This window comes from Lithobates pipiens, unplaced genomic scaffold (genome assembly GCF_037356315.1).
Source record: "Lithobates pipiens isolate NorthernLeopardFrog02 unplaced genomic scaffold, aLitPip1_a1.2 Scaffold_104, whole genome shotgun sequence".
Classification (NCBI taxonomy): Eukaryota; Metazoa; Chordata; class Amphibia; order Anura; family Ranidae; genus Lithobates; species Lithobates pipiens.
In genome coordinates, this window is record NW_027507691.1 from 151,748 (window position 1) to 169,220 (window position 17,473).

At 44.2% G+C, this 17,473-nt stretch overlaps 1 protein-coding gene across 3 annotated transcripts in view; it reads right to left on the reverse strand.

Annotated features, from left to right (window-relative positions):
- The window catches only part of LOC143958355 (SUMO-interacting motif-containing protein 1-like), a 114,128-nt gene that overhangs the window by 4,709 nt on the left and 91,946 nt on the right, over positions 1 to 17,473 (reverse strand). The window lies entirely within an intron of this gene.

Here is a 17,473-nt window from a genome sequence, read left to right on the forward strand (position 1 = left end):
TTTAGTTACCTCTACCTTTGTGCATTCCCTGCCTACATCTCCATTATTTTTCATTTTCAATCCTTGGGAGGAGGTTTTGAAAATACTGAGTGAACCAGGAGGTTTTTAAGATTGTTAGCCTTTCTTGCTACCATCTGAGGACGTGGACCCACTATCCTGGGAAGGTGGGGGTTGGAAGTTAGTATATATGCCGGTGTTTATTCAACACTTCTGATGGTTCTCCAAATTTGGCAATCTATCCAATTTGGCAATTTCTTACACAAAGAGGCAATGAAGTCAACGTATCACCCGCTTACAGGAGTTGATCTTTCTGTGTTGGAGGCCGTTTTCTTAGCCCCTCTCAGGGTCTTATGAAGGTATACGCTTCCCCTAAAGAAAAGAAAAAAAAAAAAAAACACACAGACTGGGAATCCACTCCTTTTATAATTGGCTCTGGTTCAGTACAGTTCCTCCTGAGTCTGAGAAATAAAAACAGCTGCACACCACAGGGATGTTCCATGGATTTTATTCCAGAAATAGCAGATCACAGCAAAGACAGAGTCCAAACCCAGGAGGCGGCCATGGTTTGAAGAAGCACTGAGGTCAGTGTGAAAAAAGCACACGTCACCTCCTGGGTTCGGACACTCAGTCTATGTTGGCTGTCATCTGCTATTTTTGGAATAAAATCGTTGGAACGACCCTGTTGTGTGCAGCTGCACTTTTTCTTCCTATTGATCATCGGTGGCAAGCAAGGCCTTGTATCTAAACCATAGTGATTGATCACCAGGAATGGCATCTTCCTTGTTTGAATCTTCTGAGATACTGACCCATTGGGATTTCTTGGACAAGGGGCTCCGACTGGTGGCTAGTTGTATGTAGGATGGTGTTTGCTGCAGTCTCCTTCCTGAACATTGATGTAGTTATAGATCTGTTAAAAATACTGATGTTAAAATCAAGGAAGGAAGTGTTGATGAACTCATGTAGTTCTTCAGTAGTGCCTGTCCAGACCATCCGTACATCAATGAAGCGTACCCACATACTCGCATAGGCACCATATAGGGGTGATGGGTAGCCCGGTTCTTCCTCCTAGAGAGCGAGCTGTAGGTAGGCATATGCCAGTGGTCAGGGAGTACCCATGGAGGTCCCTCTTACTTGCTGGAAGAACTTTCCAAGAAATTGGAAATGGTTATGGCTCAGGAAAAAACACTAGCAGTTCAATAAATGAACTCATTCTGGGGCTGCATTGTTGGATGGGGTTTGTCAAGAAAGTGTGAAACAGATTGTAAGCCCCATTCATAGGATATGGAGGTGTAGAGTATTTCCACATATACACCAACCAGTAGGGCCCCTGCAGGATTGTCACATGTTGCAGCTTCCCGAGTATGTCCACTGTGTCCTTGACACAGGACTGGAGCTGGGTAACCATCTCCTTGAGCAAAAGATCAAAGGTATTTTCCCAATTCTCTCAAGGGGCCTCCCACTACAAAAAAATAGTTTTTTGAAATGGTATAGAATACAGGTGCATTGTACATTTCCACTTTGAGGTATTTTAGGTTTTTTTTTTTTTTTTAGATTAGTCCAAATTCTGCCAAGATCAGTTTGTAGTTAATTTCATAGAAAAGGCCAGGGAAAAAGGGTTGCCTATTAGTTTCACATATGTTAACTCATCTTTACCTTGGCTTTCAAGCTCTTTTATACAATCTGTCATCCATGATGAAGATATCGCCCCTTTGTCACAGCTTTTGCTCACAATGCTGGTATCATTCTTTGAGGGCCAGACGCTAGTCTTTGTTCAGGTTATCCGAAGATTGTGTATCCCAGTCCATAGTCTTAAGGTCTGAGCATACAAGGGCCAGGAACATACTTATCGCTGTATAGAGATGGCATCTTGGTGGATCTTATTCTGAGGTTGGCTTCCCGCTTTCAAAGCTTGGATCTGAATTTTCCTGCAGGAGTTCTACTAGATCTTCAACCACTTTTTGCTCCTGTGCAGTGGTGGCTTTGCTCGCTGTTCAGTTAGGTCTTTCAAAGAATGTTCTTTAGTATATCTTCCTTAGAATTTGAGGTCTTTAAAGACCTGAACCTTTTCATGTTATTTAGTTGGTGAGAAAGTCCTTTGAGTAAATTGATGCATCTTTCCTGTAGTTTGAATTTGGAGAGGTTTATTACTTCAAGGTCAATGGTATCCTCTAGTCCTCCATTTTCTGGGTTTATCCTAATCTCCCTCTGTTCTGGTTGATATCTCAATACCATCTTTTTGGGCATTTATTCCATCCTTGTGTCCTTTTCCACTTTGGGCTCCCTGTTTTCTGTAATCGTCCCACCACCTCCTTCCTCTTAAAAGAAAGAAAAAAAAAGTCAAGGTGTGGTATTAGCAACTGCCCCTTGTGTGGGGTATGTAGGACCAGCTCCTTTGCAGCATCAGGGATTGTCAGCTGCTGCATTTGTACAAGAGGTCATTCAGAGCAAGGCCTGTTTCACGCAGGCTCCAGCTTGTATCTGAGCAGTATGAATAGCAGCTTTCTCCAAGCCTTTAGACCAGGGGTGTCCAACCTTTTGAAGCATGAGGACTGCTTACATGACTTAATTGGTTGCGGGCCACAGCAAGCTGAGCAGGTGAATGCCAGGTCCATGTCCACTCTGCATATGTAGAGCGGACACAGCCACAGCCCACACTACAAGCCCTGCAAGCTGCCCAGATCCCCTTCTGTTTTTTTTTTTTTAATGCATCGGATTGGAGGTAGGAGAGTGTAAAATGAACTTGAGTGTTCACATCTGTCACGTCAGAGGTGAATGGCGGGCTGATGGTGCATAAGCAGCCTTAGGCCCCTTTCACACGAAGAGTGCAGTGTACACACGACTTTCAAGGTCACCTGCATTGAGCCACAGACTTAAATTGTATCCTGCAGGTGTGGTGCACTTTCAAAAAGCGCACCAAACCCACACGTAGTAACAGAAGGCTATGTCTCAATGCATTGCACCTCCAGATCAATTTGCAAGCAGCCCCGTAACCACTGCAGAACAGACATGCCCATATATACACACGTTATTAAAGGTCAGTTTATTAATAAAAATCAGTTTTCCAGTTAGGCATCACTGGCTGTATGGAGTGCATTTGGTATCACTCGGCCTGTGACAGGAGCCAGTGCTAAACTGGAGCAGAGCCACATAAGCCATTGCTGCTTAAGCCACATGCTTCCTCTACCAACGCTCCATTCACAACATGGATGGTCTGGGATGGCAGGTCAGTAGGACAGCCCTGCTTTAGGTACGGTGCTCATCTGAGCCATTTGGAATCATAGGCAGGATTAGTGCAATTCTGCCTGCATTTTCAAATCACACTACCAGACACACAATTTGGGTTTGGTGTCATTCCTTCTTAATGGCATCCCAGACAAGGTGCAATTTTACTACAACTACCGCATGGGGGGGGGGGGGGGAGAAAAAAAAAATGCACATGGCATAGGGCCGTAATTTTGTTCTTGCACTTCTCTGGTATGTCAAACATGCACTACAGCGTAGTACAGCCCAACTCATTCAAGTGAATGGGCTGCCCTATGCGCAACATGGAGAAATGCATTTAAAAATTGCGGCAAAGGTTTTTTTTTTTTAAAATAAAATCATGAGTGGGAACACTTGTGTTTCCACTACACAATGAATAGGGCCTTAAAGCTCCTTCGGTCTCCTGTTTGCAAAGGTTATACGCAGAGCTTAGTTCGCACCAGGATCGCACTAGAATTTAACAAAATTTTCATCCATGGGATATAAAAAGGAAAACCTTTTATGGAGGCAAAAACGTGTCAGGATGTTCCCAATCAGCATACACCACCTGTTCCAACAGGGCGTGTAGGGGGAAAGTCTGTGCGATCGGAAAAGGTCTCAGATCCCAAAGAGGGCCAGGGGGGCTCAGACACCTCTGCAAGAGGCAGCTTAAAGGCAAAACAAACCATTTCGGTCAAAGTCAGGATCAAAAACCTCTGACTGAGAGGCAGACATCAAGTGGATATCTTCTTTTCCAGTTTGGAAGCAGACTCCTCTTCTGGGCACTCCACCGAATCCTGAGCTTTAAGCTCATCCATCCTCAACCCATTCTTGCTCCAGACAAGGAGACTCTCAGGAGGGGGGGGGGGATCTGTCACACTTCCTGCCACCCTCCGGGATGGAAGCAGTCATGCCAGCAATCCTGTGCTCTATCACGAAGGATGAACTGTCCTGAGCCCTAGCCGGGTTAAAGGGTGAAGTAGCAGCGTTAACTGTAGGCACAATACCAGATAGGTGCAGCGGCTCAGATTGCCCTGAAGCCTCTGTTCTGACAGAGGATACAACACTAGGGATACTACTAGGTTCATCAGGAATTACTGTTGACATAGGTGTGCCCTTGTGGGGTTAGTACTGCACCTTTTTTTGGAAGACATTCAGTCAATGCCTGCAGAGTACTTGGGTGCAATTAAAACACCTCAGAAGGAAGAACCTTTATTAATTGGACTCACCAAGCTTCTCTGCAACAATCCTGCTAAGCACCTTTAGCCTGCCAAGCAACACCTGGTGACCCAGGTAAGGAAAAATAACTCACTGCAAGTGTTTGAGAAGGCAGCTGTGGGATACAGAGCAGCCTCTGGACAAAGTACCACATGCTTTGCTTGCACAGCTTAAATCAGCTGGGTGTGTGTTGGAACGTTCTATGCATGTGCGCACACATACATATGCACGGTCCCGGCAAATGGGCATGAATGTATTCGCATACGATGCAAACTTTCATGCACCCAAATAAAGGCACATGTGTGGGCGAACTGCCCCCAGCACATGCCCCATGGTAAACCAAGGCAAAATGGCGCATTATCATACAGGTAAAAAAACGGCAGACAAGGAAAAAAATAAAAAAATAAAATAATAAAAAAAAAACTTTGCAAACACCCCCAGCTAGCCCAGAACTCGCCCGTATGGTAACCACACACAGGTGTCCAGCCTTTAGCTAGCTTGGCTGATTGTTACAATCACTGGGACACCCCAAAATAATAAAATACAGGGGTTTCATTTACCCGTCCAGGTGCAGGGCCACTTAGAAGCTAAAGGCCCAATATTGACCCTTCACGGCAGGTTCCTGTCACTTGGACCATCAAGGACAGGGTACCCTTTCATGTTTAGGGTCCACTCTTAGACCTGTACAGCACCCTGCAGGAAATGCCTTAGCACTGTAGTGTCCAGGATTTCCATTCCTCAGGGTCCAGCAACCGGAGGCCATGTTACAGGCAAAACCTTGCAGGATCTTGAGTCTACTTTGTGAGGCTCGGGTACCAAGCATAAAGTCCTGTGTCAAATGGTGCAGATCGGTCAATCCATTGATTAGTTTTTGGAACAGTTTGTTTGCGCTCTCTAAGCTCCAGGTCTCTAGTACCACAAACTGTACCATCCACCTTGAGACACTGGTAAAAAAAAAAACTGAAGTGCTTCCTGTATGGGAGCGGTTATATAGGAGATCACTTCCTGTCTAATAGACCAAAAGGTCTTCAGTCTCCATTCACCTAATGATGAAGTATAACCCAACAGGTAATGATTAGCCTGCCTGTGTCCCACAATGTATGAAAAAGAAAAATATTTAGAATTGCTAGCATTTTGAAACCTTGAACATACAGAAAGAATAAAAGGGTAAATCAATGTTGCAAAAGTAAAAAAAAAAAAACTTGATCTGTCATTCATTGGTTACTTTCATAATGCGAGACCTCGATTGCTCCAAATTATATTACAATAGAGACTGTTCCAACTTTGACAATAATAAAGTTTGTTCATTGTTTAGCAATTGAGAAATACTTAATCACGTCTGGAACTCTGTACTTTTCGCTTGCTTCCTTGCTTTTCATTTAACAGTTTCTCTTACAAAGAAAATTACAAAATCGCTACAATCTGAGGTGCTCTCGAAAGCAGGCACATCCTTCACATTAAATTTAAAAATATATATGTAAAAATACATACATTTACAGGCAAACCAGCCCAACAGGAAAAAAGAAGCTCCAAAATCCAAGTCTTTATTTGCTACATGTTAAAAAACACAGTGAGTACAGCCAAGGAGTTTTGGCTGTAGTGGCCTTCCTCATACAGGACAATGCTGATAACGACCCTTTTAACAGAAGTCATAGCTACATAATAACTTTAAGGCAATGTCCTTAAAGGGGAGTTCTGCCCCCTGCCAGCAAAAAATGTAAAGTCAGTAGCTACACATACTGTATTTGCTAGTGTAAAAAATGTAGTGTATAAACAGTGCAATAGTGATATATGTAGACTACTTGAACATTCTAATACTCAAAAGAAATTAGCGCCCAACATAGTGCAAGAAATGAATATATAAAACAAATTATGATTAAAGTCCTGTGACATAAATCCAATCCTATAAAAAGGAAGAAATTATATACATATACACTATAATTTAATGTCCGACGGTGAAGTGCCGATCTTCCAATATGAAATATAATCCAAAACTGGTGAATCCTTTAAGATTGAACACTCTTACCGGAGCAGGTGAATCCGGATGTCAGCGACACAGAATCAGACAAGCCTGGATATCCAAATAGGTGGCTCTCCCAGATGGAGATGAGCACCCCATATCTCAGATGACGTCTCCTCTTGGCTGGAATGACCTCAGCAATATCAACCAAGCTGGAGGGGCGACTGCCAATAGGAACACTACTACTCTCATCCAACCATAACGTGTAGGGGAAAAAAAATAAATAAAAAATAAAAAGGGGGGGGGGGTTCTTGCGCCAATAGTGCAGGTCAAAAGAGATAGGCTTATTGAAACCGACAAGCAGAAAAGTTAAAATGGTGATGACGTGAAAATAAAAGCAATGTGGGCAGTGAACCTTGCCTGACACGTTTCGTCCTAATTGGACATCTAAAGGGGCATCTAACTGCTCCCCCACATTGCATAAATATCTTAAAAAAATTGACCTATCCAATTGACATCAATTAAACATGGAAGGAACATGACCTGTGATTGGACAAGGACTGCTCAGCTGTTGCTTTGCACTCCAAGTCTCAATCCCAACATCAAATAAGATGACACTATTCTCAACCAACAAAAGCATCTGGCTAAACATGTGCAAAAATAAACTCTCCATGCGGTTGAAACCACGTCAAAAAGCCAGCGAAAAAGAGGCTCACACTCACACGGCCACCATAGGAACAACAAATCCCATCAAAGCCAATGAGTGAACCCCAGTGCCGTGTGTCCACAGCGCAGTGATGTGCTATGTACGACGTGACATGCAGGGAGCACCTGACTGCACCACGCCTCACCACCAGAATCCCCATGTTAGCCTGGCAAAGCAATCTGACACTGCGCATCCACAGTAAGGGCGGCATGGTGCTCCGTCACATGACCAATCAAAGCTAATGAGATGCAATGCACCATGCCGCCGAAAAGAAACATGCACAGTGCCAGCTGGCCAGTAACAAACACACCCACACATATATACACTTAGATGATGACTAATAAAAACATCTGTTAGAGAAAACCACCCCAGCTATGGTGCATAACCATCTCAAAACAGAATAGGCAGAATGAAAACTGAAAATAATTCGGCTTGGTTGATAAACTAGTTGATGTCCCACTCAACATTCATCCCATATGGCAAGTAGGAGCGCAACTCGTGCATCCAATAGGTCTTGTCTAGAGACCCTACGAAAGCAGGATTCTCCTCTCCAATTGGGAACAAAGTTATCAAATCAAGAATTGGGTGCCAGTAGCATCTCAATTGTGATATTTCAAATAGTGTCGAGGGACACTAGGATTGATTTTCCCTGCCTTTCTATTCGGGTCAATGAGCATTTGACCAATATTAAGGTCCTTATGGTACATCCTATGTATTGTTTTTTTTACATGGACACGTCAGGAGATACACTACCAACTTGGTGGCACAGGTGAAGTGCTTCATAGGGTATAGCCATTGTGTGACAGAAAATTGAAACGTCTCAGTTTTACATCTACCACTGCTGTTGTGAAGACATACACTGCATTTTCTGCAAGGGAAATAACCCTTGCACTGTTGGAAAAATGAAGTGATTTTGAAGGATCGATGACATTAGGAGCCATCTATCCCTGAATGGACTGTACCCCCCTGAAAATGACCCCTGCTTGTTTCGGAATGACTGCTCCCAAAAATCTATCATTTTGAAGGACCACCATTGTTTTTTGATATTATGGATTTACGGATAACAAATTTAAGTGATCTTTTACACTGCATATTCCGTTGTCTTTTTTTCAGCTGTTTTGTGACTTTTGTCCCCCCCTTTTTTTTTTTTGTGGAGTTTTAGACCCTCTGGTGGACAAAAGGTGGTGACTATGGTGTTATCTTTTTAATTTTCCTCGCTTTTCCTCCTTTTTGTGTTTTCCATCTCTTCCCCTACTTTTATTTGTGATCCTCTCTGATGGGTCCTTTGGTCGGCTGCTTCCATCTGTGTGGGTGAGTCGGTCTCCTTATTTTAATTTTGATTGTAAAAATTTTATTTCTCTTTTGTATATAGGTTTGCTTTGTTGATTATGTTTTGATTAAAGACATTATTTATCCTATAGACTATCCTCCTGAAGGTGCAGTTTACCGTGAAACCGGTTGAGAAATTCAGAAAACTCTACGGGGAAACCCGACAGTAGCATTGTTTAATTGTGGTGTATACGATTTTAAAGGTTTGTTTGTATTTATACACTGTTCATTAACCACTTGCAGACCGGACCAATTTGCTGGTCAAAGACCAGACCCCTTTTTGCGATTCGGCACTGCGTCGATTTACCTGACAATTGCGCGGTTGTGCGACGTGGCTCCCAAACAAAATTGACATCCTTTTTTTCCCCACAAATGGAGCTTTTTGGTGGTATTTGATCACCCCTGCGGTTTTTATTTTTTGCGCTATAACCAAAAATAGAGCGACAATTTTGAAAAAAAAAACGCATTATTTTTTAACTTTGTTATAATAAATATCCCCCAAAAATATATAAAAAAACATTTTTTCCCTCAGTTTAGGCCGATACGTATTCTTCTACATATTTTTGGTAAAAAAAAAAAAAAATAAAAAATAAATCGCAATAAGCGATTATTGATTGGTTTGCGCAAAAGTTATAGCGTTTACAAAATAGTGATAGTTTTATAGCATTTTTATTAATTTTTTATTATTTTTTTTTACTAGTAATGGCGGCGATCAGCGATTTTTATTGTGACTGCGACATTGTGGGGGACCCATCGGACATTTTTGACACATTTTTGGGACCAGTCATTTATACAGTAATCACTGCTATATAAATGCAGTGATTCCTGTGTAAATGACACTGGCAGTGAAAGGGTTAACCAGTGGGTGGCAGTGTAGGGGTTAAGTGTTTGTTCCTAGGGTTGTGTTACTAACTGTGGGGGGGTTGGGCTTTCATTTAGTGAACACTGATCTCTGCTCCAATCACATGGAGCAGAGATCAGCGTCACTAGTTGCTAGTTTACACAGCATTTCCTCCATTCGGCCGCTCCGTGTGACGATTGCAGGAATGCCCACAGTGATCGAGTCCGCGGGTCCCGCGACCGGACTCACGGGGGTCCCAACCAGTGCGGGAGCGCGCCGCCGGTGGCGCGCTCCCGATGTCAGGGTGGCATGCAATATTGGACGTACCTGTATGCCAATATGCCTGCCCGTGCCATTCTGTCGACGTACATTGTCGTGCGCTGGTCGGGAAGTGGTTAAATATTTTTATTTTCTTTCACCTATTACCAAGATAGTCCACTCAAACCCTTGTAGAATGCTAAGATGTGGGATTGTCTGGGCAGTTGCTGACCCCTAAACATCCACAATTACAAATTTGGATGATGGTACTTCTATAGGTTTGGATGCATGTCCTATTTGAACCGGAGGCTAAACTCACCATTTGGCCTTACTGTGAATGCGCAGTGGACAGATTGCTTTGCAAGGCTAACGTGGGGACGCCAGCGGCGAGGCGAGTCACCCAAATCATGTGATCTTAGCTTCAGGTGCTCCCTGCGCACATCACGTCGCAAGTAGCATGTCACCGTGCTGTGGATGCAGGGCCCCGGGGTTCACTCATTGGCTTTGATGGGATTTGTTTTATGATGGCCATGAGTCTCATTTTTGTGGGCTTTATGATGTGGTTTCAACCGCATGGAGGCAGATGCTTTGTTATTGGTTGAGAATAGAGCGTCATCATCTTATTGGATGTTTGGATTGAGGCTTGGAGTGCAAAGCAACAGCTGACCAGTCCTTGTCCAATCACAGGTCATGTTACTTCCATGTTTAATTGAGGTCGATTGGATATGTAACTTTTAAGATATTTCATATTGGAAGATAGGCACTTCACTATATTTTTTATATACACACACATATATCCAATCCTATAAGGAATGTGTGTATGTCACAGGACTTTAATCACAATTTTTGTTTTATATATTTATTGCACTATGTTGGACTCTAATATTTTCTTTTGATTATTAGCATGTTCTAGTAGTCTACATGCATCACTATTGCACCATTTGTCTTAGTGCTACATTTTTTACACTCTTATTTGAATATTTGTCACATTCTGTGTAGCTGCTGTCTTAATGTGTTTTTTATTAGGTTTGCGCAGTTATTACACTTTCCACTATACTGTATCTGCTGACTTATTAGGACACTTAACTGTCCTGGAATCCAGTGATGTCAGCACCCCAGATAATGTTTCCATAGGCTCTTGGGTGCTGCTACTGCCATTGTCTATAAAAGGAAAATGTGCAGTGAAGCCTTGCGGCTTCACAGGCGGATCACTACTGCACATGTGAAGCACGCTGCACTTTCTGAGTGACCCAGCGATGGGGGAAGCGTCAGATAAGCAGAGCTTCCATTTTTCAGAAGCACTCCACTTTAATAGGATCAAAAAACAGGATCATAACACTGGCTCCCACTATAACCATGGGATTTAAACCCAATATTGTCAAACATGAGGTGAAACAAGTACTAGAGTTCGACCAATATATCGGCTAATATTTGGCGGTCTTTAATTAATCGGCATCGGCCGATTGTGCTGTTAAAAAAGGCAGATTATATCTTCAGCGCGACTTGCAAATGACTTCTGTAATAGAAGTCAATACAAGTTGCCTGAAGACTTCAGTGGGACGACTTGTCTCCTCTCTGGGCAGCCTGACAAGAAAAGAGAAAAGAGATGAATAGAGATGATAATTATCAATGAACTGAGCTGTGTGTAGAGTTCTCAGTTAAACCATTTAAGACTAAATCTTTTCTGACACTTAATGCTTACAAGTGAAAATCCTGTATTTTCTGCTAGAAAAGCACTTTGCTCAAAAAAATAATTTTTGGGGGTTCTGAGACCCTAGGGAATAAAATAGCGGTTGTTGCAATATTTTATGTCGCATGGTATTTGCGTAGCGAAAAATACACTAACGATTTTTTTTTTAAAACACTGTAAAGTTAGCCCATTTTTTCATCCAAAAGTTTTGATTACCCGTTTGTGTATTTAACCACTTAAGGACCGCCACATGTAAATGTACGTCGGCACAATGGCACCGACAGGCACAAGCACGTACATGTACGTGCTTGCCTTCCAGCAGGTGGGGGGTCCAATCGGACCCCCTCCCGCTGGCTGCGGCAGTCCGTTTCGCTTCAGGAGCGATCCGGGATGAGGGGGATGGCCGTTGGTTTCTGGCCATCCCCTCTCGATCGCTCCTGGCGAATGAGAAGCTTCCCCCGCCTGTGTAGTGCAACCACAGGCAGTGAGGAAGTGATGTCATTCTCCTCGGGCGGCCTTTTTGACCGGACTGCGAGGAGAACACATAGTAAGTGCACCAAACACTACACTGACATGTAGGTACACATAGGCACACAAATCACCACCCGATCCGCCCCCCCCCCCCCCCCTCACAGTGTCACTGATTGCAGTGATGATTTATTTACTGATCACTGCATTTAGTGTCAGTTGTGACAGTTGACAGTAAAAACTGTCAGGGCAGTTAGTGTTCGGTCCAGGGTAGCCCCCTACCCCCCCTCCCCAATAAAGGTTTAACACCCCCGATTGCCCCTAGAGTTAACCCTTTCACCCCCTTTTGCCAGTGTCACTAAGCAATCATTTTTCTGATTGCTGCATTAGTGTCACTGGTGCCGCTAGGTAGCTAGTTATTTTTTATGTTCACCGCCAGGTTTTTATAGCATTAGGTACCCCCATATACTACCCAATAAAGATTTTAACCCCCTGATTGCCCCTAGAGTTAACCCTTTCACCAGCGATCACCGTATAAGTGCCACTGGTGACGCTGGTTAGCCAGTTATTTAGGTTCCCCGTCAGGTTTTTATATAGCGTCAGGGACCCCCATATACTACCTAATAAAGATTTTAACCCCGATTGCCCCCATTTAACCCTTTCACCAGTGATCACCGTATAAGTGTTACGGGTGACTCTGGTTAGTTAGCTTTTTATAGCATCAGGGCACCCACCATTTATTACCCAATAAAGGTTTAACCCCCTGATCACCCGGCGGGTGATAATTAGGTTTTAGGGTCAGGGTCTGCGTCGCCCCAGGCAGCGCTAGGTTAGTGCCAGTACCGCTAACACCCACGCGAAAAGCATACACCTCCCGTAGTGGTATAGTATCTGAACAGATCAATATCTGATCAGATCTATACTAGCATCCCCAGCAGTTTAGGGTTCCAAGAAAACGCATTGTTAGCGGGATCAGCCCAGATACCTGCTAGCACCTGCTTTTTGCCCCTCCGCCCAGCCCACCCAAGTGCAGTATCGATCGATCACTGTCACTTACAAAACACATAACTGCAGCGTTCGCAGAGTCATGCCTGATCCCTGCGATCGCTAACAGTTTTTTGGTAGCGTTTTATATTTAAATCCTGAAGGCGATGCTTGGTTTTCGGGGTCCCGTACGTAGCTAGGCTCCCAAAAAGTCCCACATGTGGTATCCCCGTACTCGGGAGAAGCAGCAGAATTTATTTTGGGGTGTAATTTCACTTATGCCCATAGCATGTGTGAGCAATATATAATTTAGTGACAACTTTGTGCAAAAAATTAAATTAAAAAATTGTAATATTCCTGCAACTTGAGTCCATGAAATATTTTATATTTTGCCACAACATGCCTCTCAGTAAATAGCTTGGGGTGTCTACTTTGTTTGTGCTATTTTGGCATTTTATGGCCTTCGAAACTGATAGTGGTAGTGAGGAGTGAAATCAAAAATTTGCACCCTTAGAAATCCTGAAAGCAGTGACTGGTTTTGGGGTCCCGTACGCGGCTAGACTCCCAAAAAGTGCCACATGTGGTATCCCCGTACTCAGGAGAAGCAGAAGAATATATTTTGGGGTGCAATTCCACATATAACTATGGCATGTGTGAGCAATATATCATTTAGTGACAACTTTTGTAATTTTTTTTTTTGTGTCAATCACTTGGGACAAAATAAATAAAATGGGCTCAACATGCCCCCTCAGTAATTTCCTTGGGGCTTCTACTTTCCAAAATGGGGTCATTTGGGGGGTTTGTACTGCCTTGCCATTTTAGCACCTCAAGAAATGAGATAGGCAGTCATAAATTAAAAGCTGTGTAAATTCCAGAAAATGTACTCTAGTTTGTAGACGCTATAACTTTGCGCAAACCAATAAATATACGCTTATTGACTTTTTTTTACTAAAGACATGTGGCTGAATAAATTTTGGCCTAAATGTATGACTAAAATTTAGTTTATTCGATTTTTCTTATAACAAAAAGTAGAAAATAGTAGGAAAAAAAAAATAAAAAATAAAATAAAAATCGCAGAGGCAATCAAAAACCATCAAAAGAAAGCTCTATTTGTGGGAAGAAAAGGACGAAAATTTCGTTTGGGTACAACATTGCATGACCGCGCAATTACCAGTTAAAGCAGTGCAGTGGGAATTGTAAAAATACCTCTGGTGCTTAGGCTGACAATTGGTCCGGGGCTGAAGTGGTTAATATATAGTTTTTTTAATCTAAAATTATACATACAAAGTGAACTGATTGGAGGTTTGTTTTGTTTAATAAAGGTTTAAATGTAAGAAATTCTGTATCACTTATTACTTAAGGCTGCTTTCACACTGGAGCGGGCAGGCGTTGACAGTAAAGTGCCACTAAAACTAGCAGCATTTTACTGTCATTTTAGCGGCGCTATTCGGCTGCTAGCAGGGCACTTCTAATCCAGCTAGCAGCCAAGGAAGGGGTTAAATGTGACCGTGAAGCGCCGCTGCCAAATCGCATTGCAGGCACTTCTGCAGCGGTGCCCATTCATTTCAATGGGCAGGAGTGGTGGAGGAGCAGTATACACCACTCCAAAGCTAACTGTTAGAAATTTTCTTCCCACAAACCCGCGCCCCCCCCCCCATCTCAAAATCTATCGGCATCAGCCAGAGAAAAACCCACATCGGTCGACCTCACAAGTACAACCGCTAGAAAGTATGAAGCAGTGCAAAAAAAACACAATCTCAGGAAGACACGCTCTGCCAGTACACAATCTGCACATAAAGAGCTCCCGCCCCAATCCCTCGGTCCGAGGCACATAAGCCATGGTATGATTGTTTAAAATTACATTCCTGTGGGCACCAAAGGTTGATTTCTCAACACCAATGGGGACCCCTAACGGCAAATAGTTCGTTTTTTTATAATAAAGCAGTGGCTGTGATGACAACCTGCAAACATTCTGAAGAAAAAAAAAAAAAAAAAAAAAAAAACACCTTTCAGATCAGCCAGGAGGCATTTGGTATATTCTCTGGATAAACAACCCCCCTAGTGTTACCATTACCTAAAACAAATATCAAGTTATATTTTGTGCATTTAGGAATGCATTTCTTATTTACAGAACTAGCCATAACAAGTTCTTGAGGAAGTCTATTCCACAGTTCTTACCTTGAAGGCCTTCCGTATGAAAACCTTAGACTTGCCGGTCACGGCATTTCTTTCAGGGCAGCCTTGGAGAGATAACCCCACCTATTTTCCAGGAAACACATGCAGCCTTAAAATCCCTCCTCTTCCACCATGGCCTATTATTGCGTGGCCTCAGACATGCTGGAAAACAAAGCACAGAAACCACCATGACAGATACTTTAGGACACTTAAGTCAACAGGGAGGGTAGCAACGGCTGTCCTGAAAGGCTAATTAGAAATACAGTCATCGGTAAGTCTAACAAAGGTTTTCTCAAATCGCCTTTCAGGACAGCCGAGAGGCCCACTGGGCTGCAAACTCCCGAAGGCGACCCCCCACCCGTGTTGCGGGCAGGGGCAAACCTTAATGTGGTAGCACTTTTGCTCACAGGCTTGCGGTTCCAGGGACGCTTCCTTCAGTGATCGTCCTGTTGGGCTGGGGACGTTTGGTCGAAGCTCAGGGCGGACGAAAAAGCCGTTTGAGCGTAAAATGAGGGCCCTCGCCTATGGCGTGGCTCCTTAGCCTTCCTGGCCTGTGGGAGTAGAGTACTCTTACCATCTGTGGCATTTTTAATAAGATCATCCAAAGAGCCGGTCGCCAAGGAAGGGTATACCTGTCAGGTCTTTTTTTTTTATGCCTGGTCAGCAAACCAGCATTTCAACCAAATCAGACACCTCAGCACCACAGCTGACACTGAAGCCCTGGATAACAGAGGGAGAGTATCCAGGGCCGCGTCACAAACGTACTTAAGGCTTTGCACTAGTTGGTCTGCTAGTTCCACGCAGACAGGAGAAGCCTGTTGCTCTCCCAATTCGCTGTGCAGTTTTGCACGCTCAGTGTCTGACACAAGTGCAGATGCCAGTACTGGTCGCATGGTTGACCCCACAACCGTAAACAAGGAACAAGCCACTGCCTCGGCCTTCCTGTTCGTGGGATCCTTAAATGCAGGAGTCCCCTCTACCGAGGATTGAGGTTATTTTATTTAACCTGGATACTATGACCAGAGGAGCCAACCACTTTGAAAAGGCTCTCCTCAAAAGGGGTAATGCACCGCCATGCATTTGGGGACCGAAAAAGGTCTGTTGCAGTCGACCCCATTCGACCCCATTCCTTGTAAATGAACTTGTCAAAATAAGTCAGATACGGGAACACCTTAGGTGAACGGGCTGGCTTACAGGACCCAAAAGGACCCAAAAGGGGGTGCTACATCAGCAGGACTCATCCTCACTGACCGAACGGTCCTGTTCAGCGTCATCTGAAACGACAGAGCAGGGGTCACAGCCTCAGTGGGGCCAGAGTCTGCGTCAGCTCTGCCCAGAGGACGGGGGGGGGGGGGGGGCAGGGGCCACTTTTCAGCACCTTTGCGTCCACGCACCGTCTCCATCTTGGCAACAAACTAATTGAGGACCGCCGACAACGTGTCCAGGAGCACAGCTCATTCTGCAGGCGAACCGGTTGCATGGATTTAGGGGGAAGAAACACCAGTTTCTGAAGCCATGCTGACCACCCTACCCCGTCTGCCACCTGAAGGGGACTTAGGACAGTGATGGTCCCACCCTCCTAACTGCTGCTGGCTGAGGGACTCTTTCGCGCACGACTCACCACCCTGACTGATTGTGCTGTCCAGCAAGTAGTGCCTGTTTGTCAGCTCCCAGGTGCATAGGAAATCCCACTATCACCCAGACCTGCTGCTTATGGTGCTGAAACCGATCTACAGTGTGCTTAGGCTCAAAGAAAATGGCCGCCAAGCGTCCAGTATAAGGAGATAACAGAGAAAATGGCCGCCAGACTATAGGAAAGCATGCTGCTCCTAGAGACTTACCAAAAACGTGCTCGGGCTTCATGAAAATGGCCACTGGGCGTCCATTATAAAGACAAAACCAAAGGGAAAATGGCCACCAAGCTACAGGAGGGCATGCTGCTCTTTGCCCTCACCTAAGATGGCTGCTGAACACTGAATACCATGAGGGACAGTGACAGAAAATGGTGGTGAAAAGCGCTGCAGGGATCAGACACAGCCTCAGACACCCCCCAGGGAGAGAAAAAAAACACCTCAGGGCACAGCCAGCTAACGCAGCTCACCGACCACATCTGGCGTTGAGGTATGTCGTGGCAGACCCAGCACACACTCACTGGCCATGCTGGGGAGGCTACAAGGATAAGGGTATCCAGCCTGTCACCCAGCCGGCTGTTGATAGCAGATCACAGGATCTATAGTCTTGCGCAAAAAGCAAAGCTTCTGCAGAAAAAAAATTCGGACCGCTGGACCCGCAGGGTTCCTAGGTCCTTCACTAGGCAAAATAAAACTGAGTGCTGCATGGCAGGCTGGGGAGTTGTTACTTAAGGGACTGCCCCTTGGGCAGAACTAAAAGCTCTGTTTTTCATAATGTTATGCCTAGTCTTCTCCAAAAAGTGGCGTAACAACCCCAATGGCTGGGAGGAGCTGTGTCAGTCGGTGAATATAATAAAGATCTAGTTTTGCTTCAAATGGACATCAATATTATGGCCTTGTTAGATTTATATGAATTTGGTTTGGGACAAGAAACATCTGTCATCAACAGATTTTGTATACACACACACACACT